This window comes from Castor canadensis, chromosome 2, assembly GCF_047511655.1.
Source record: "Castor canadensis chromosome 2, mCasCan1.hap1v2, whole genome shotgun sequence".
NCBI lineage: Eukaryota > Metazoa > Chordata > Mammalia > Rodentia > Castoridae > Castor > Castor canadensis.
Genome location: NC_133387.1, coordinates 86567641 through 86588535, shown reverse-complemented (window position 1 = coordinate 86588535; position 20895 = coordinate 86567641). Strand labels below are relative to the sequence as shown.

General features: G+C 40.2%; 1 long non-coding RNA gene across 1 annotated transcript in view; it reads left to right on the top strand.

Moving 5' to 3' along the window:
• The window catches only part of LOC141417368 (uncharacterized), a 41800-nt gene extending 21373 nt beyond the window's left edge, over positions 1-20427 (top strand). Inside the window, exons 2-3 of the long non-coding RNA XR_012441911.1 lie at positions 17212-17301; positions 17979-20427. This is a non-coding gene — a long non-coding RNA (uncharacterized lncRNA). The remainder of the gene's footprint in view (positions 1-17211; positions 17302-17978) is intronic.
• The last annotated feature ends 468 nt before the right edge of the window (positions 20428-20895 follow it).

Genomic DNA, 20895 nt, shown 5'->3' with positions numbered 1-20895 from the left:
ATCCTTTATTTTGATATGTCTTTTTCTTTGTATGTTTATACATGTGATATTTTTAAAATCCCCCATCATATCTACTATTGGACCTTGTATATAGTAGGCCCTCAGGAAATGTGTGTTAGATGAATGACTGAATAGCAATCTAAAGAATAACTTTTTGGTAATCATCCCAGGAGATAACCCATCCTAAGGAATAATGTGTAACTGATTCCTAAGATGAGGATGACTTCAGAGTCTTACCTAAGTGGGGAGCAAATGCAGATGATCTGGAAGCTTCATTCCCTTGTATATCCATTTATTTGTTGAGTACCTGTTAGATGTTGGGCTCTAAACCTGTCTAACAGTAGATGCTGTATTGACCAATTCACTGTTTTGGAATAGAGTAAAGAATTTGTCAAAAGGAGAACAGGAGGGCAGAATAGGTCCTGCCTGGGATGTTGGTACCAGTAGGAGGAAGGAGGATGTGGGGGAGAGAGTGGAGGAGGGTGAATATGGTGCTAATATTGTGTATATGTGTATGTAAATGGAAAAATGAGACCTATTGAAATTATTCCAGGAATGGAGGGGCGGGGGGGGGGGGAAGGAGAATGATGGAGGGGGTGAATTCAATGATGATTTTTTTTTTTTGCAGTACTGGGATTAAAAATCAGGGTCTATACCTTGAGTCACTCCACCAGGCCTTTTTTGTGATAGATTTTTTTGAGATAGGGTTTTGTGAACTATTTGCCCAGGCTGGCTTTGAGCTGAGATCCTCCTGATGTCTGCCTCCTGAGCAACTGGGATTACAGGTGTGAGCCGCCAGCACTCAGTACAAGTATGATATACTGAAAAACTTTTGTAAATGTCACAATGTACCTCCAGCACAATAATTAAAAAAAAAGAATTTGTCAGAGAATTTCCCACTGTTTTGTGAGTATTTGCCAATACTCATCCTCACATCTGTTTAGAGGTTACACCTCTAGAGTGGACATGTGTCTTCAGGGTCTCTTAGCTTGATCACTTAGTCCTTTGAGTAATCTAACCTGCTTTTATTCAACTCCAACTATTGGGATCTGTGAACACTGACGTTCAAGAGTTCTCTGTTGATCCTTTTCTTTATATTTTGGAATTTAAATAAAACAGTTGTTAACCATGTATTATGAAGCATAGAAACAAAGTTGAAGAGAAATTATTAAGGAAGCCCCCTTAGCAAACTGAGCACCTGATTCAGTGAGCATTTCAGGCCAGTTAGGGGAAGTGCTTGGAAAGGTCAGCCTTTTTTCAGCCTGTCAAGCTCTCCAATCACCTTCAATGCAACTGTGCTATGGACTAAACTCAGAATTAAACTCCCTTTATATGCCCACTGAATCAGGTCCTCAGCTTTGTTAAGGGGTCTGCGTATGTGTGTGTGTGGGGGGGCGCATTGTGTGTGTAAGAGAAAAGGGGTTTGGGGATTGTTTGCTAAGGGGTGTGGAGTTTTAGGGAGAGTGATGAAAATGTTCTAAAATTGGTTGTGGTGGTGATTGTACAACTCTAGACTGAAAACCTTTGAATTTTACACTTTAAGTGGGTGAGTTGTATACTATGTGATTATACCTCAATAAGCTGTTTTCAGAAATGGTCAAGCAGAGGGATTTCCAAGCCCTTTGACTTTTGTTAGTGTTTGCCTCTCTTCAGTTCTGATGTTCCCTTTGTGATGAACTCCTGAACTACAACAGTGAAGTTGTGACATGTGGGTGCTTTTTTCCCCTATCCCTGCCAGGGGCTGCAAGTGTCCTCTGCATCTGACTCAGCCTACCTTCTCTTCCCAGAATCCTTAGTGACCATTCCCTACTTCCTACAGCTTTAGCGTTGGTCCCTTTGACTCTATAAATCACACTTTCCATTCTGCTCTCTCACTTTAAAGTGATCTCAGATGCTTGGTCTAAAGGACGAGGTAGCACATAAGAATAATTAGTATTGTACCAATTTTTCTCATCTGGTGGTTTGGGGGACCCATATTTGTAAAGTTCTAGCAAATGTGAGAAGCCACAGAAAATTGCCTTCCATCCGAATGGAGGAGCTGGATTTTATAATTCATGTTACTGATCAGTAATGTAGGCACAATGATATGTTACCTCATGGTTTCCCTGTGGGAGAAAAAGCCATCCTGCTTACTCCAACTGCCAGGCCAGCTAAATAAGAAGTTATTCTATACCATGCTGGAGGCCACCCTGGAAGAGGCAGGTGCTCTGGTTTCATGGGCTGGGGACTCCATTTGCCCCGACTGCAAATGCAGCTTGAAATATATGAGTTCGTGCTCCGGGAACACTTTGTTACAGACAAGCTTAGAAGAATCTGTTTGACAGATGAAGTCAGACCATTTTGATTTTTACATAAAGATAGTTAAACATTGTCTTGACAGGTTTATTCTAATTTGGTAAAGGCAATAATTTTATGGGATGGTAACTGTTTCCTTGCAGTCCTGATTTCCTGCTGTTCCTTCTGCATTTTCTTCTAATTGGCAGATTGATGGACTCCCAAGAATTTGCTTAAAACCCATTTGCAGAGGGAAAAGGACAAACCAGAGGGACATGCACTTTCTCCAGAAAGATCCCTTCTAATTGTCTGGGTAAAGGGACTGTTTTTACCCACAATTTACAAATTATTTCTGGCATATTAATAGATTTTTTGCCTATTTAAATTTAATTTATATAAAGGCAATAAATGTGTTTAGTTTAAAAGTCAAATACTGCTACAAGACTTATAAAGAAAAACAGCAATCTTTTTCCCACTTAATCGCCTGCCCCAATTCCTGCTTCCCAAAGGAAATTCCTTTCACCTCTTTAGTTGTTCCTCCTGTAACTTACCTTCATATTTCTAAATAACAGTATACTGCTACTTCTTAATTTTTCAGTTATAAACATTACCCACCAACTTCCTGCTACAAAAGATCAAAATACAGCTCTCTCATATTCCTCCACCCCATCAGCCTTGGAATTCTTTCCCCTCTTTTCTCTGTAAAATCCTCTGGGTTTTGTTTCTTTGTTGTTAATCTCATGTCTTTCCTGTCTTTAATAACAAACCTGTTTGGGTGGAGCATAACCTCTAGTAACTTCTTGAAAAATGATACATAAAAGGTATAGTTTGAGACTCCCCTCCCTCACCCCACCATCATACTTGGATGAATGCTCAGCTGGGTATAAGATTCTAGTTTGGGCTGGGAGCCAGGTGGCTCACACCTGTAAGCTTAGCGACTCAGGAAGCAGAAATCAGGAGGATCACAATTTGAAGCCAGCCTGGGCGAATAGTTTGCATGACCTTATCTCGAATAAACCCTTCACAAAAAAGGGCTGCTGGAGTGGCTTAAGGTATAGGCCCCGAGTTCAAGCCCCAGTACTGCAAAAAAAAAAAAAAAAAAAAAACCCAAAAAAACATTCTAGTTAGGACTGTACTTTCCCTTAGGACCTCAAAGGCATTAGTTCATTGTCATCTGACTGGTATTGCTATGGACAGGTCTGATACCATACTGAACTTGTTCTCTCTCTCTCTGTCGCTCACTCTCTCTCTCTCCTCTCTCTCTTTCTCCATTTAGATCTTTTCTGTATTCTCACAACTCTGAAATATGATGACTATGCTTTGCTATTATTCATTTCCATTCATTATGATGAGCCTTTAAGGTCATTCAATCTGAGAACTCACTTTCTTCAGTAAATTTTTTTTCATGATTTCTTTGATAATTCCCTACTCCATTTTTTCTGTCTTATCTTAAAAAAATTAGATCTCCTGAATTTATTTTCTACTTTTTTTCTCTATTTCTTTGCCTACTTATTCTATTTTCTGAGAGAGTTAATTACCTTCTAATTCCTCTATTACATTTAAAATGTCTGTTATCATGTATTTAATTTCCAGGAATGTTGTCTTATTATCTGGATATTTCTTTTTTCTAGTATTTTATTTTTCTTATTCCCTGAATATATCAATCACTGTTCCTTGAAGTTTTCTATGCTGCTTACATGGCTTTTGTTTCCTCTGTAGGACCTGTATCAAGGGATAGAAAATGTAGAAAACTTTTCCATAAAGCCCCACCAATGGCCTGTCACCTTGTTACTTATCCATTCTTATTGCCTGTTTATCAGCCCTCTTTGGTCATACAAGAGTTGCACCACTTGAGTCAAGTATTTGTATTTCCTATGGGAAAGGTGTGGACTACAGATTAGTGTTACAAGTAACTTATAAGTATGCTGAGTGTAAATTTTGAAAAGACTATGTATTATAGAAGAACATATCCTGTGAATGATAATAGCGTTCTACTATTAAACAGAGCCATTCTACAGGAACAATGACTTATCTCACTCATGGAACTGACCACGTTCCTGACTTAATCAGCAAGCACTTTGTGATTTCCTTGTGGTGGGGGAAGACGTCTGTATAAAGTGTGGTTTGAAGTATGCACTGTATGTCTACACAAATGTGGCTTGATGAACAAATTACCCCGGGGGAGGGGGAGAGAGAGACAGACAGAGAGACGGAGAGAGAGAGAGAGAGAAGAAGGAGGAGGAGGAGGAAGAGAGGATGGAAGGCAGGAAGGAAGGCAGGAAGGAGGGAGGGAGGGAGGGAAAGAGAGAGAGAGAAAGGAAGGAAGGAGGGAAGGAAGGAAGGGAGATAGAAAGAGAAAAACAGAAAAAGAGAAGAGAGAAAGAAAGAGGGAGGAAAGAAAGAAAGAAGGAAGGAAGGAAAGAAAGAAAGTCAACGTAGAGCCAGAACAAAGCCCACAGAAGGACATTACTATCAAAACTTTCTTCTTTTTACCTCTGGAGACACTGCATCTTACTGAGTCTTTTGTGACACATTTGACTTCTCTTTCCTTTTTAACATCTCTTTTTTCTTTCTCTAATCAAGTATATGTAGTAATCAGATTTTAATAAAAATGTGTATTAGTCAGGGTTCTCCAGAGAAATAGAACATACATAGTATGTGGTATGTGTGTGCATATATAGATGCGTATTCCCATACATTCTATTGGTGAGTATAGAGAGTCAGCAATATCTGTCATCTGTCTATCTGTCCATCATCATCATCATCCATCTTTCTGTCTATCAGGAGATCTTAAGGAATTGGCTCATGAAGGCTGGCAAATCCAAAAATTTGCAAGGTTAGCTGGGAAACTAGAGACGCAGAGAAGAGCTGATATTGCTGTTCAAGTCTGGCCATCTTTTGGTGGATTCTCTATTCTTCTATGTCTAAATTTAAAAAGAAAAAAAATCTCTGAGACTCTCCTTTTCCTCCCAGCTTCTCCCATTACCCCCATATGAATCCATAGTGCCTCAGTGTATATTTCCAAACCTTTCTGTACACAGACCTGGCTCGACCTCATCTGCTGTCTATAGGACATTTCTCCTTGAAGATTCTGATCCCTCAAATGTAGCACTCTAGCCCATTCTGACATCAAACCAGTTTTCCATAAAATTATCTCCCTGCCCCACCTGCAGCATTTCCTTCTCTCAGTGTCAAGGGCTTGAAACTCAGAACCCAGGTATTTATCATCCCAGTAGCTATCAGGAACACAGCTGAGGTTCCTTAGAATTTGTCTCATTGTCCCTCCCCATTCTTATTGTCCTCTCATTGAGGGACATGCTTGGGGAGTTCCAGCCTCTAGGGACTGTAGTGAGGCCCAGCACGATGAAGAGTGTGTGAAGTGGTCACTGTTGAAGGTGCTCACAATCTGCAACCTGGAAGTGCACACAGTACTGCCAGTTAGTGTTGTGTCAGAGCATCATCTGGACCCCCATTGCTGTAGGTCGGACTCCTCAGGAAGCTGGTTCTGAGGCAAAGATGAAGTTGCAGAAGCATTATTGGGGCATGCTCTTAAGATGACACCTGAAAAAGGGAGAAGGGAGCAGGACTGGCAGAGCAGAGGTTCACGTGGGATGTGATCTCTGTGGCAACCAAAGGAGATGCTAAGGGGAGTTCTGAAGCAGGATTTTTCAGAGTTGTTCCCCCATCAGCTCATCAGGCCTTTACACCTCTTGGACCAGCCAAGGGATGCAGGCCACCAGGGAAGGAGGTGATCTTAGCCAAAGCAGCTCCCTCTAGGTGACATAATCTCCAAGGGCTTTCTGCCACAGCAGTCCCCATGGCTAAAAGTGGCCCTTCATTCTTGAGGGACCTCTGGATGGTGCAGCCAGCATCCTAGGTCTGTGGGCTCTGGAGTAGTCCTGGATACCTCAACAGTAGATAACGAAGAGTCAGCAGTTGATTGAGTAAAAAATTCTGGAGGAGTGAGGTAATCTTTCATTCAGTCAGTTTATTATACACTCACCACTCAGGCTGTGTTGGGCATTGAGCATAAAATGATAAAATCACAGGCCCTGCCTGAACTGAGCTTGCAGTCTGGTAGGGGCACCAAAAAGTAAGCAGGGATTGCGGTGTAATGAGAGTCATAAAACAGGATTAAGAAGTAAAAGTGCATTTCCAAAGAACTTTTAGGACATGATAAAACAGTAAGAATACATGCCATTTAAACAGAGTTATTTAAGCACTCATTTCCAGGACATCGTTTTGCTATGAAATTTGATTTGTAAACACTAAGTTGTTTTTTAAAGTTACCAGTCACCTAGAAATTGTAAGTGCCTTGAGTTTTTCTCAGTCAATATTTCTCCTTGTCTTTTTTTGCAGCATTTATTTTTTTCTTATATAAAAGTGTACAAATAGATGTGTGGAAAAATGCTGTGGAGAAAGTTATCAAAATGTTAACAGTGCTTATACCACCGAGTCTTTAAGACTTTCTCTAAATTTTGTACAAGTGATAGTGACTTTTATACGCAAAGAGAAAATGTCTTTAAAATGCAATGTGAAAGGCTGTGACATGGCTTTGTGAGTGCAGAGGGAAAGACGGAACAGCAAGTGAGAGAGGAATTCCAGGAAGTGGTGTCACCTGCGCTGAGCACCAAGGGCAAGCCTGGGTCAGGTGAGGAAGGGGAGTGCACTTGGGGTTGCACTTGAAGGAAATGTTTCATGGTCCCAGGATATGAAGACAGCTGTAGGGTGAACTGCAATCCAGAAGGCCTGGAGTAGTCAGGGATGAGGCTGAAAGGGCAAAAAGGGGGCAGGCGTGAAGGATCTTAAGGGATTGGTCTGGGAGCCCAAGTCAGACCTTTGCGTGTCACCTTATCCCAGCCATGACTGAACAGGGTGTTGATTAGTGGATGCTGTTTAGTGGAACTAATTTAGAGGTAAAATTTGACTTACAGTGCAAAACTTTAGCTTTGACGAGAAGTTCCCTAACCTCAGCAAGGTCACCTGACTCAGGCAGGGAAACTGGTCTGTCCTATATGGAGGCATTACCTAACACACACACACACACACACACACACACACACACACACACACACACACATATTAAGACCCCAGAATCTACATTTTTAAACAACAAGAAAAGAACTGCTGAGGCTTTCTTTGTGTACTTTAAAATAATAACCTAGATTTGCAGGTAGCCCTTATCCAGGGATCTGGGCTTTCTACAGGTCATTAACAACGTTAACTGTTAGCAGCCTGGGAATCCATTAAAAACACATGTCCAGTGCTGGCCACTGCAGGAATGAGTTTTGCTGAGCACATAGCCTGCTTTTGCAAGCTCAGCACCTCTCTCGTCATGTGTGCCGGCTGGACTGGACTTGGGGAGACCTTTAGGTCTGCTTTAACCCAGGCCACTGTGGATAGCACCCACAATGTCAGCACCCACACTTGTTACCTGTCCCTGTCTCATTTACCCCATGTGTGTAGAGAATAGTGGGTATTGCAGTCACTAATTTTTCTCCTGGACCCTCTTCTCCCCCCATTTCCACAGCATTGCCTGGCTGCCTAGGCAAACTCACCACCTCCACTCACACAATGCCTCTAACCTGCAACCCTGCTCCCCTCTCACCCACCTCCACCCTACCACCTGGACAATCTTTGAAGCAGATTCGAGGGAGTCGCTGACCTACTGAAAATTTGACTAACTCCCAGTTATCTCTGGCAGAGTCCATCCTTCCCCACCAATTTTTTTTTTTTTTGATGGGACTGGGATTTGAACACAGGTGCTTACCACTTAAGCCACACCTCCAGTGCATTTTGCGCTGGGTATTTTGGAGATGGAGTATTGCAAACTGTTTGCCCAGGCTGGCCTCGAACTGTATTCCTCCCAATCTCAGTCTCTCAAGCTGCTAGGATTACAGGTGCCTGGCCTTCCTTACCATTTCTTTTTTTCTTTCTTTTTTCTTTTTGGTGATTCTGGGGTTTGAACTTAGGGCCTCACTCTTGCTAGGCAAGTGCTCTACCACTTGAGCCACTCCACTAGCCCTTTTTTTGATGGTTATTTTCAAGATAGGGTCTCCGAACTATTTGCCCCATCTGCTTTAAACCACGATCCTCCTGATGTATGTCTCCTGAGTAACTGGAATTACAGGTGTGAGCCACTGGTGTCCAGCTCTTCCCTACCATTTTTACATGCATGTCCTCCATTTTACTTGCATGTCCTGCATTCAAGACCCTCCATGGTCTAGCCTGATCCTACTCCTTGGACCCATTCCCACCATCTCCCACTCCAGGCAGCTGGGAGCCCAGCCATCAGAGGCAGGGACACCCCTCAGCTCTGCAGATGCTGTGACAGTTTTGCTGTTTTTTCTGTTTGGGTGTGGTGGAAATCACACCAACCTGGGGTTTTGTTTGGTTTTGGTTTTGGTGCTGGGGATGGAACCCAGGGCCTTGTGCATTCTAAGCAAGTGCTCTACCACCAAGCTGTACCCCCAGCCCCCAGTCTGGGTATCAATCCTGTGATAGCATTACTAACTATGTAATGCTATCATACTTCCTCATGAGTAAGGCAGTAACCCTGGTATCTCTCTCAAAGGCTGTTGTGGGGACTCAATCCAATAGACTCACCATGCTGCCTCACTATTTGACTGAACCTCCCAAAGGAAACAGAGGGGGGAAAGAACCCCACATTTGAAAGATTGGAACAAGACACATCCCTCAGCATTTGCATAGAGAAGCCTAAGAGATCCCATAGTCATGACCCATCAGACTATGCACCAGAAAGCAAGAGATTCACTGAACTCTTACCAAATTTATTAAGTAGCCCCATCTCACGGGATGTGAGAAGGCAGAAACCTCTCTTACAATGGAGGATGAGGGCTCCACAAAGTACCCTCCTGAAAAAGTCCCTTCCCATTCTCTTGGTGCCTACTTGAAACATCAGCCATAACCCTGCTTCACACAAATAAAGATGCTAGTTAAAGATCACAAGACCACAGCACATGAGCTCTTCAAGGGATAAAGGTGGAAAGAACAACTGATGACTGCCAGAGCAACTGGGTGGTGGCAACTGTGGACGCTGCAGCCACCAAAGTGTCTTATTTCTCCAAAGCTCTACCAAGACAAATTATAGCCCATCTTCTTCTAGTCAGCGAAGGTTAGTTGAAAGGTTGTCAGCTCAAAGAAAGGGAGACTATAGCTGGTCTTCATGGGGATTACAGATGGTGGCTGGGAAGCCATTGGGGATTCAGATAGATTTAAACAACCTGAATAGTTTAAAAAGTTTAAATAGTTTAAAAAGCCTGAGGTTTTGTTTTAGTCTGGATTAGACTTTAGCAGACCTGAAATTAGGACTGTTTGAATTATTGAAAATGACCCAGACAGATAGCTATCTGATATTTTCCAATTTCTGACAGACTGCTTGATGGTGAAAAGATGTTTCTAGGTTAAAGCTGACTTTCTTGTGCTCATTCAGTTCATAATCACATACAGTAGGTGAAAACATTTAGCACAGTGTTTCTCATAAGTGCTCCATAACTATTAGCTATACCAGCAATGGTTATTATTATTATTTTACTATTACCATTCCAGTCCCTGGTACATGGTATTATTATTAAAGTTATTCTTGTGTCCTCTCCTCCAATAAGACTGATGCTCTGTTTGCTGAATTAGTTGTGGCAGATGAGGAAAGAGCAAATGGCTTGAACATGGGTTCTTTGCACCACAACTAAGAGACATGATGCACACAGAAAATGGTGGGAACTGGGAGAATTCACCTAGCTCTGACAGACTCTAGGGCAGACATGCTGTCATTCTGAATTCTTTTCAGAATGACTCCTACCAAGAACCAGGAGCAACAGATACAAGCAAAAGAGGGAGGAGGGAATGAAATAGGACATTTCTAGGTGACCTGCCATGTGCTAGACACCATTATTTCATAAAATAAGATTAAATATTGAACAAGTTCAAATTGTGGCTTGCATTCCCCCAGTAGGACATGGGTACATTTAAAAAATGTAAAACGCTTGTACAGAGAACCATGATCCTTTTTTTTCTTCCGTTAGAATTTTTGTGTAAACATGAAACTACAAGAGTTAAAGAAGAAGGATCCCTAGACACAAACCTCAGAGTTCTGAATATGATCACAATCCTCTTACGTATTTTCTTGCCTAAGTGGCTTCTCCCACGAGGACAGAAGTTGCATTTCCTTCATTCTGTGCAGCATTGGTTTCAAATTAATGTGTCCTGCCATCAAAACAACCTTCTGCCCCTCTGCCAAGTGGAGTTCTCACATCCAATAACAGGCACAGCATAGAGTTAGTGGAGTTTTAAACCCAGACCTTAGGAACTCTGGGCAATTAGCCACTCTCTTGCAGAAAAGAGCAAGGAAGGGCAAGGCTGCAGTAAAACAAAACCTTGTTGTGACAGCTGTTGTTCCAAAGAATATTTCCTTTATGCTTCTAAACTTCATGCAATCTACAGGCTAGAGTGAAGGACCAGAGGTGACAAATAGGAGGAACAGGTGAAGTATGAGAAGGTGGTTAGGAATTAGTAAATTCTCAGCTTAGAGTTGGTTCAAGATTATACATATTAGCTGAAGAACATCTTTACTTCCACACTGGAATGGAAATATTTAAGCTTAAGAAGAAATTTTGTATTAGAATTTTAGCTTCAAGATGTATTAAATGAATGATGCCGTGGTAGATTAAAGTCATATGTATACACAAGTCTACAGAACTAAGTTACGCCAATGAAACATCTGTTGAACTGAATATATAGGTTTTTCCCTCCCTGATGTTTGTTAGCCTGGGTGGATTTTTCAGTTAAGCAATTTGCCTGGTTCTAGAACAAACATTTCTTGGATCTTAGGAGGGTTGCATCTGGAAAGAATTTCCTTCCAGAAGACTTGGCTCTCAAAAGTCTGCTGGAGATAGGAGGTAAATTTGCCACAAATAAATTACATGATTTGGTTCAATAAAAATTCCATGGACCCTCTTTGAAAATTACTTTATCCTTCATTACTTGTGTTGGACAATTTTAAGACACACTGTCTTGTTGACTCAGTTTCAGGTTTATATGAAAAAGTAGGCATAGTAACTCTTCTGTAGTTCCAAGTTCTTGGGATGCCAGGTCACAGGCTCTGGGTTAGTTCCCACATTTGTTCTGGTGGTCTTGGATTGTCTCTCCCTGGCGGCCATCACTAGCTGCCTCCTGACTATTTGCTCCCCTGTAGCCCTTCATTTCAGAAACAGCATTTTGCTGGAAGCAGCAAACTCAAACTTCTTACTCCTCAGACCCCCTTGTAGGCAGGTTTGCTCATTCATTCTCTAACTTGTTGAATATATCCTCTGACTACTGCTGGAGATCCCTTCAACTCCATGCCTGACTCTAACCTTCATTTTAATCACAGACTATGACATTACCAAGGAAATAGTGGCTTATCCATGACTCTACTGAGATGAACCAGACTAAACTTCTCTTGCCCATATCTCCTTGTCCACTTAACTGAAAAGGTATTATCTAGAACTAAGCTTTACTTGAGTGTGGCATCAAGAATCTGAATCTAGAGCAGGTTCCTGTCAGAAAAATGAAGTCAGGGTTTATACTGGAAATATTTAACTTATGAAAAAATGTAAAATTTCACAAGATTTTAAATAATCTTCATTGTTGACTACCTTTTTGAAAAAATGAAGAATCCCAGTTTTGAAGTTTCTTAGGTACTTTACATTTTTCCTTGCTTTTCTGTATTTTCCAAATTTTCTACAATGAAGATCTACTTTCCTGTCATAGAAAAGAAAGGTATTTTGGAGTACCATAAGAAGGCCTAATAAAATATAATTGCCTTACAGAACACTAGACATTACATAAAAAGATATTAATATGAAAAATAAGTATCAGTCTTAACATTTTCATCAAATATGCATTTGAATGTCAGTTGCAGTTTGCTTCTAACATGTGTGCATTCCAAGTAACCGAAGTGTTTAGCGTCCAAAGATTTAGTAATGTACTCTGTAAAATTCCCACTGATCGAATAATTTTCTCCTTATGGACAGGCAAGGAAAGTCCATTATCTTTAATACGGGATTCCGCTTGCAGAAATGGCTGAATCTTGTTATTGGACACAAGAAGAGTTGAGCAAGTCCAAATAACTCCCAACTAATGCTAGTATGACATTTGGTTAGGGAAGATGTCCCAAGAGAAATGTAAACTATTTGAAAACATCCTGTTGCTAAAACTTGAACATAAAAAAAATGACAAATGGACTGGAAGCCACAACTTAATTCTAAGCACACATGAACTTGGCTCCCGTGAATACATTTTCAACACATACTATTTTTCATGTTCTCCTATATGGATATCATCCATTCCATGTGAGGAAAGATCAACTGACATTTATTACTCACCAAAGAACAGGTTGGAAGCAATTAGCCCCCTCACTGCTGGCCTGGGGTCAAGAAGGGTGAGTCACAGAGTCCTAGAACTTTGGGGAGTCTTCAACTTCCCTCCCAGGCTCACCCCTGGGGGCCAATTGCAACCATCTGCTGAGGAGTTATTACCCTGCCCTCCCCAAAATTAAAGATACAAATGATCAAGCAGAAGAACTACAAGAACAACAAGAGCAAAGTGACCAGATCTGAAACCATGCTTGGAATTCACAATCCCCAAACAGCTCCCAGCACAGGCAGCTGGGATCTTAGAAGGTCTGAGCCAAGTGTGGAGGGAGTGCAGGCTGAGGTCTTGTTTGCTTTTGAGCTGGACCCATTGATATCTGGGTTTTGGAGTCCCAGGAAGTGTGTGGATGTAGCTTCCTGGATTGCAGTCCAGCTCCATTTGGGAGAGTTTTGTGCAAGGGCTTTTGGCCTGCATGGTTTCTTTATTGGCAGATAATACTCTGTCAAGATATTTTTAAAGCAATGGAATTATAATAGGAAATCTGTGGCATATTAAGACCTAGCTACTTTCTTGGAAAAAGTGGAATTATTAAGTGAACACTTTGAAGCATGCAATGTGTGATTGATAAGTGGAGAGAGGGTAAGATGAGGAAATCTTAACTAGGAAATGACAAGAGAAGAGGATTTCAGTGTTTATACCATTTAAAAGCCAAGTGCTCCTCTGATAATGAACTCTCACTACAAACCACAAGGGATAACTGCCTTTTGCTTTATTAAAAAATGAAAAGATGGTGATGTCTAGACCAAAATATTAGAGATCATGTTTTAAATGTTCTTGTACTAGAAGATATAAAACTATATGAAGTTCTTTCTCTATTTTCTGCTTTTTTCACAACCAAAACCTAGGAGGTGAGAAATTGCAGGAGAAATTGTCTGGGACCCAGGGTCACTCCCACCTGAAGGATAAGCAGTTACTTCAAAGTGACTGAAAGGTTTCTTCTCAACAACTTCATAAGATAGTTATTGCATTGAGGGCAGAGTCTGTCTGTACCAGGCTATTGTAACTCCCTCTTCCGTAGCACTGTATTAGCTACAGAGAAGTCTCTCAATAAATGCCAGGGGAAATGGAATGGGATGGGATGAAATGGAATGGAGTGGATTGAATTGTTACAACTCAGATTTTTGTTGTCCTTGTTCTCTAACTCATATTTTCTAAGAGTTGCTGTTTAGATAAGACTTAATAAAGTTGTACAAGTGGCTTAGGACAGGATAAAGAAATATGGACTGGATAGATTGGGATAAAGGGAGTGCACCATGGCTTTGACTGTCCCATCTGTTAAGTGAGTAAGGGGAACCAGTGACCTCCGAGTGCCTTCCAGCTCTAACACACTGAATTTTGCTGCAGCCTCCCATCTCACCAACAGTTGTCCTTAAACTACCTGCAATATGGTGTTTTAAATTCACTCCACTGATATTATCTAAAATACTGGCATGCTCAACAAAAGGAAGACTTTAAATAATTTAAGTAAAGTATGAGATACCTCTATTATAGAGTGCCATCAAGAATGTGACTATCACCATTGATAATGGCACTGTATTGGCATTTATTCATGTGGAAAGTTGCTCATCAGTAAAGAAAAAAGTTTAAAATGATGATATCATAAACACACACACACACACACACACACACACACACACACACACACACACTCCTAGAAAGTATGGAAGGAGATTCACTAACATGCTTATCTCTGGATGGTGGAATTATAGGTGAATTTTCTTCTTCTTTTTGATTTAATGTGACTTTTCTCATAGTTTTCTAATCAACATATGTTTCTTAGCTACAAAAATAGGAAAGAAATAAAGGGTTGCATCTCAAACCACCCCAAGAAAGACCACTGCACTCTTAGGAGACTTGATTACATGCCCAGCATTTGTGCATTCAAGGCCAACTCTGCAGCTGGACTGTCTCTTTCCACTTTCAGAAGTCATTCTCTAATTTGCATTAGTTTCAACTTTGCTCAGAGTGTTCCCAAATGTTGTCTCTCCCCCAATTCTCTATGTCAGATCCAATCAGATCTTTCTGGAAGGCTCAAAGCTATATGGAAGGAGCTGGAAGGTTTGATGGCTTATGGTTCTGGATGTGGTTTAGGTTCTGCAGTGAGATGCCCTTGCCTGCAGATCCAAAGGGAAAGGGAAGCAAAGCCATCTTCCTGCAATGGTGCTGCCCAGCAAGCAAGTGCTAACAAGTAAGGATGCTTGCAGCAGCTGGGTGTGGAGTGCAGCCAGTGGGGTAGCAACTCAGTTTCTGTATTGTTGAAGTGTGACCTTGAAGCCAATTACTCATCCTAGAGACTGACTTATTCCTCTGGCCTCTTCGATGGTTTTGTGTAGATACCCAATGCCCTGTCTTTCATCCGTTTCTGCTTGATGTGCCAGGAGTGTTTCTCCCCCACACCTTTCCTGCACAGAACCCTGGGAGATACATCTCCTATACAAAGCCTACCAAACAAGTAAAAGATGGGTTCATGTCCCATCTTTTTCATGAAGCTTCACTGAAGATTCTGTGGGTCTAACAATGACCTCATCTCATGGACCTTCATTCCACTAGAGTAGAACAGTGATAGCAGGCTGGGAGGGCCTCCATTGGAGGGCAGAGGGGAATAAGAAGAGAGCTGGAGAGGGTCCTGGGGCTTTTATTTCTTTTCTATCTGGAGTTTCATATTAAGGTCTCCTTGACCCAAGTGTTCCAAAGAGGCAAGAGCATTGTAACCCGGTGGACTTCTCTTAAGACAGTAATCTTCTTGCACAGAATATGCTATTTCTTGCAATAGATCTGTGATGTTGCAACCAATAGGAAGAGAGAAAAGACTAGGATTCCTCTTGTGTTTACCATGAGGTGCAGAGCCTGCACATTTCACTGGAGGTCCTTTCAGGTGCATAGAACTACACCCTTCCTATTTCAGGTAGGCATGGCCCCACCTTTAGTGGGACAGTAAGCAGCTGTCACTGTCTTCTCTTTAGCATCCTGTCTAGGCTGGTGGCCTCTCTTCCCCCAATTTTCAAATGTGTACCAAACCAGAGTGAAATCTATGCCTTTCTGCAACAGGATTTGTGATTTACATTATTTTGCATAAGAAAATTGACTTCTAGCAAGAACCCTGTGGTCTGTCCCACCTCAGTAAGGCTATGTGAGGCACCATAAATGAAAGGCTAGAACTGAAATGCCATTTTTCACCCATCAAGTTGAGTACTTCAGCTGACATACATGCAAAGCAAATACATTTAATATACTTCTCCATAAATATATTTCTCTGTAAATCTGGACTCAAGGATATATTTTAAAAAGGTTTTGATGATAGCTTCTATAGAAACTAGAGACCAGCCTAGACAAAAATAGTTAGCAAGACCCTATCTGAAAAACAAACTAATAGGGGTGTAGGGTTCAAGTGTTAGAGCACCTGCCTAACAAGCAGGAGGATCTGAGTTCATTTTCTTTGGAGTTTTTGTTTGGTATCAACCAAGAGAGAAGACTGTTTCCTTCCAAATACACATCTCCTTCTGTAAGTTTGCATTTAGGTTTGGAAGTCAGGTGGCAGACTCACCCCCAAATAACTGACATAGTGGTGCCTAGAGACCTGGAAAAATATAGAAGACTATGGCATTATTATTATTATTATTTTAATTGATTATAAATGCTTTATTAATCAACATTTGCATAATACTTGTAAAGCACTTAGCTAATACGCGGCTACATTTGCAATTTACTTCACCCAGAATATTTCTATTTAGCATTTATATAGCACCTAGTGGTTTATGGTGCTAATATAGTAGATTCATGTTTCTGTTACAGCTTAAATGAAAGAAGTTGAAAGCCAAGTCCATTATATTACCTTCTTTATATAGAGCCTTTCATCATGAGGGATTCCAAATTGCTTTGCAAAGTACAGTGAGCCCCTTTTACAATGAATTCCTGAGAGGACTTGTGGCATTTCATTGTATGAGCATTGCATTCTGTGTTATAGGGCTGATGGGGGAAGGGCAGATTTTTAAATCTTATAGCCCTTGGGAACTCAGACGGTATTATTTGCCATGGTATCTACAGTCCAGAGCGAAGAAAAAGTTAAACTGTGCTATTACCCTATTAATGAAATTTTTATTCTTGCAATATAAAGAAAACAAGGAATATATTTAATGCAAAGAAAAAGCCACTGTATTACATTGAGACGTATATCATGTACATAAACCTGCTATCCACTATTTGATCATTGATATATTTCCTCAAAATCTTTCATTTTAACAGTTTGTTCAGGTATAACATTCAAAAAAGGGCACACACTGCAATGTGGCAACTCAGTGGATTTTCATAAAGTAAACTCGCCTGTGTAGCCCTTTACCATTGGATAAAAAGAATGTTACCAAGTTCCCAGAGGTCCTCATATACTCGCTATAAGTACCCAATATCATAAAGAGACCACTCTCCTAATGTTTACATGTCAATCGATCTTGCCTGTTTTTGAATTTGACGCCAATAGAATCATACAGTACATACCCTTTCTTTTTTCAGTACCAGGGATCGAACCCAGAGCCTTGTGCATGCTAAGCAAACACTTAACCACTGAGCTACTTCCCCAGCCCCTAGGACATACTGCTTTTGGTGAGTTCTTTTGCTCAACATTATGTCTGTGAGTTTATCCACATAATTGTATACAGCAATACTTCATTTCTGATTCCAATAAAGTAGTCCATTGTATGAATGTGCTATAATTCATTCAGTAAACAAGAATACTAAAAAAAAAAAGATATCAGAAGAAAAGAAAAAAAAGCTACAGACCAATACCTCTTTGAACATGGACATAAAAATCCTTGACAAAGTTTTAGCAATATAGAAAAATGAATATGCTCTATGCTTAAGTGGGAGTTATCCTGGGAATTCCGGGATGGTTTAACATCCAAAAATCAACTAGAATAATATATGATATGCATACACTAAGGACAAAAGTCACAAGATCATCTCAACAGATATGGGAAAAAGGTTTTGACAAAATTCAGCATCCCTTCATGACAAAACACTCAACAAATTAGAAACAGAAGGTAACATTCTCAATCTGATTTAAAAAAATAATCTATGAAAAACTCATGATAAACATGATTACTAATGGTGAAAAAGACTGAGTGTTTTCCCCTTAAAATCAGGAACAAGCCAAGGACACCTACACTTGTCACTTCTATTCAACATTGTACTGAAGGGTCTGTCTGGAGGAATTTGACAGGAAAATGAAATAAAAGGTATGTGTATTGGTGATGAAGACTTAAAGCTATCTCTATTTGCAGGTGACATGATCTTCTGTATGGGAAATCTAAGAAATTGAGTCATGAAACTACTAGAAATAATAAATGCATTCACCAAGGTGGCAGAATACAAGATCAATACACAAAAATCAATTGTGTTTCTGTATGGTAGCAAAGAACAAACAAAAATAATGTTACGAAAACAATTGTCTTCAGTAAAAATAATAAAATGGGAATAAATTTAACAAAATAGGTATAAAACTCATACTCTGAGAACTACAAAACAATGCTGAAAGAAATTGAAGGAGACCTAAATAAAGGGAAAGACATCATATACTCATGGCTTGAAAGATACAATGTTGTTAACAAGGCCATATACCAAATTGATCTGCAGATTCAACACAATCTTTTTCAAAGTCTCACCTGACTTTTTTTGCATAAATTGATAAGCAGATTCTCAAATCTGTATACAAATGCAAGGAGCCCAGAATAACCAAACATTTTTTTTTTTGAAAATGAAGAACAAAGTTGGAAGACCCATGCATCTCAATTTCAAAACTTACTACAAAGCTATAGTAATCAAGACAGTGGGGTATTTTCATAAGGACAGAAATATAGAACAGTGAGCAAAATCATGGAACCAGAAATATTCCCTTGCATCTATGGCCAGCTGAGTTTTGGCAAATGTGCCAAAACAATTTCATGGGGAAAAGAATAGTCTCTTCAACAAATGGTGCTGGGACAAATGGATGTCCCATGTAGCTGGACCCCCTACCTCACAGCATATGCAAAACTTAATTCAAAATGGATCAAAGAACTAAATGTAAGAGAAAAATGACAAGATCCTTAAAAGAAAACATAGGGGTAAATCTTTGTGACTGTGGATTAGGCACAAGTTTCTTTCATGTGACATCAAAGCACACTTGACAAAAGGAAAAGTAGATAAACTGGACATCATCCAAATGAAAAACTACTGTGCTTCAAAAGGCCATCAAGAAAGTGAAGAGAAAATTTGACAAATCATACCTCTGATAAGGGATTTATTACAATCCCATAATAAGAAAGCTTAATATTCAAACAATGGGCTTGAATATTCATTTCTCCTAAGAAGGTATACAAATGACTGACAAACATATGAAAACATGCTCAATGTCATTAACTGTTAGGGAAATACAAAGGTAAACCACAATGAATTATACTCAAAGGATTGTTAGTATCAAAAACAGATACTGGTTAGTGGTGGAGTGGAGAAATCAGAACTCTTCTGCACACTGGTGGGAATACAAAATGGTGCACCTACTTTGGAAAACAGTCTGGAAGTTCTAGAAATGATTAGACAGAGTTGCTATATGCTCTAACAATTCCTCTCCTAACATGTATCTGAGAAAAATGAAAATGTTAGTCTACTTACAGGGCTGAAATGAATTTCATAACAGCATTGTTTATAAAAGCCAAAATTAGAAAGAACTCAAATGTCCCCCAACTGATGAACAAATATACTGTGATGTATCCATGCAATGAAGTATTATTCAGCAATAGAAAATGCTACAAAATATATGAATCTTGAAAAATATCATGACATATGAAAGAAACTAGTCCACAAAAGACCACATGTTTTTATGATTTATATGGAAGGTCCAGAATTGTCAAATCTCTAGACAGAAAATAGGGGAAAGACTCTCAATACCTCAATAGACATTCAGTTAAAGATTAAACTCAAGTCAAATTCTGAATTGCAAGAATTTTGGTTCGGGGCCTGTGCCCATCCTAACCACTCAGTTCCTCTTTTTTCCCCCTTTATACTTACTTTTTATTGAATGTGTTAATGTTACAGAGTTCTTATACTATCAAACCATGCCTGAGAATGCAAAGGAAGAAATGGTAGAATGGACAGCCTCATCCACCCATCATACAGTGCATAAAAACTTGATTCATGTGCGTTTTGATAATTTCATAAAAAGTTAGAACAAGTTAGGCACCAGTCACTTACACTTATAAGCCTTGCTACTTGAGAGGCTGAGATTGGGAGGATCGTGGTTTGAGGTCGGTCCAGGCAAATACTTCGTGAGACCCCAAAATAATTGTGAGATTATTTGGAATTGTGAGATTCCAAAATAACCAGAGCAAAATGGACTGGGAATGTGGCTCAAGCAGTAGAATATCGATTTGCAAGTGTGAAGCCTTGCGTTCAAGCCCCAACCCCCCCAAAATAAAATTTAAAAAAAAGTTAGAACAAGAGTTAGAATTTAAATCTGCTGCGGCTTTTCAGATTTCCACTACAGTATGTTATTAAGCAAACCTCTTCATATTCATCTCAGTTCATGTGTCAATAATGTAACCCAGCACAATTTTGTGGGAAAAAATCCATACTTATCAAGGATAGTGTGACTCGAGGTGCAAGGGGTTACTTGTTAAGGTGTTTGGTCCCCAAATGAAGTTTTTAGTTTGCCCAAGAATCTCTTCTTTCTCATCAAATTATCCAACCTCCCCGTGGTGGGCTCAGCTCCTCACCCTATACACGTTTATTCAATACCCGCACTGTGCCATGGTTGTCATCATGTACATTGGAGAGTGACACAAATGGCAGCAAGGTGAAGTGAAATAAGTTCTAAGTAGGTGTGTAAGCAGCATGCTTTTTTATATTATGGAGTGTTTGTGCTGCAATTAGAGAATACTCCTGTGGGAAATGGCCCTTAAACTGGAAGTTCACTTTCTCTCCAGTCTTGGGCTAGATCCTCTGGTTGAGGATACCTGACTACCAGCATGCTGTGGCCTGAGGGGCTTTCCCTCCATGTCCCACAGAGGTGGGACATGATCCCTAAAAATCCCACTACTGGGCTCAGTTCTTTGATCTAACACTGAGACCCAAGAGGAGAGTTGTAAAAAAATATATAAGCATGGTCCCTCTGGGAAAAGGCACACCTTTCACTGTTGGGCACACATATCAAATTTTATCACA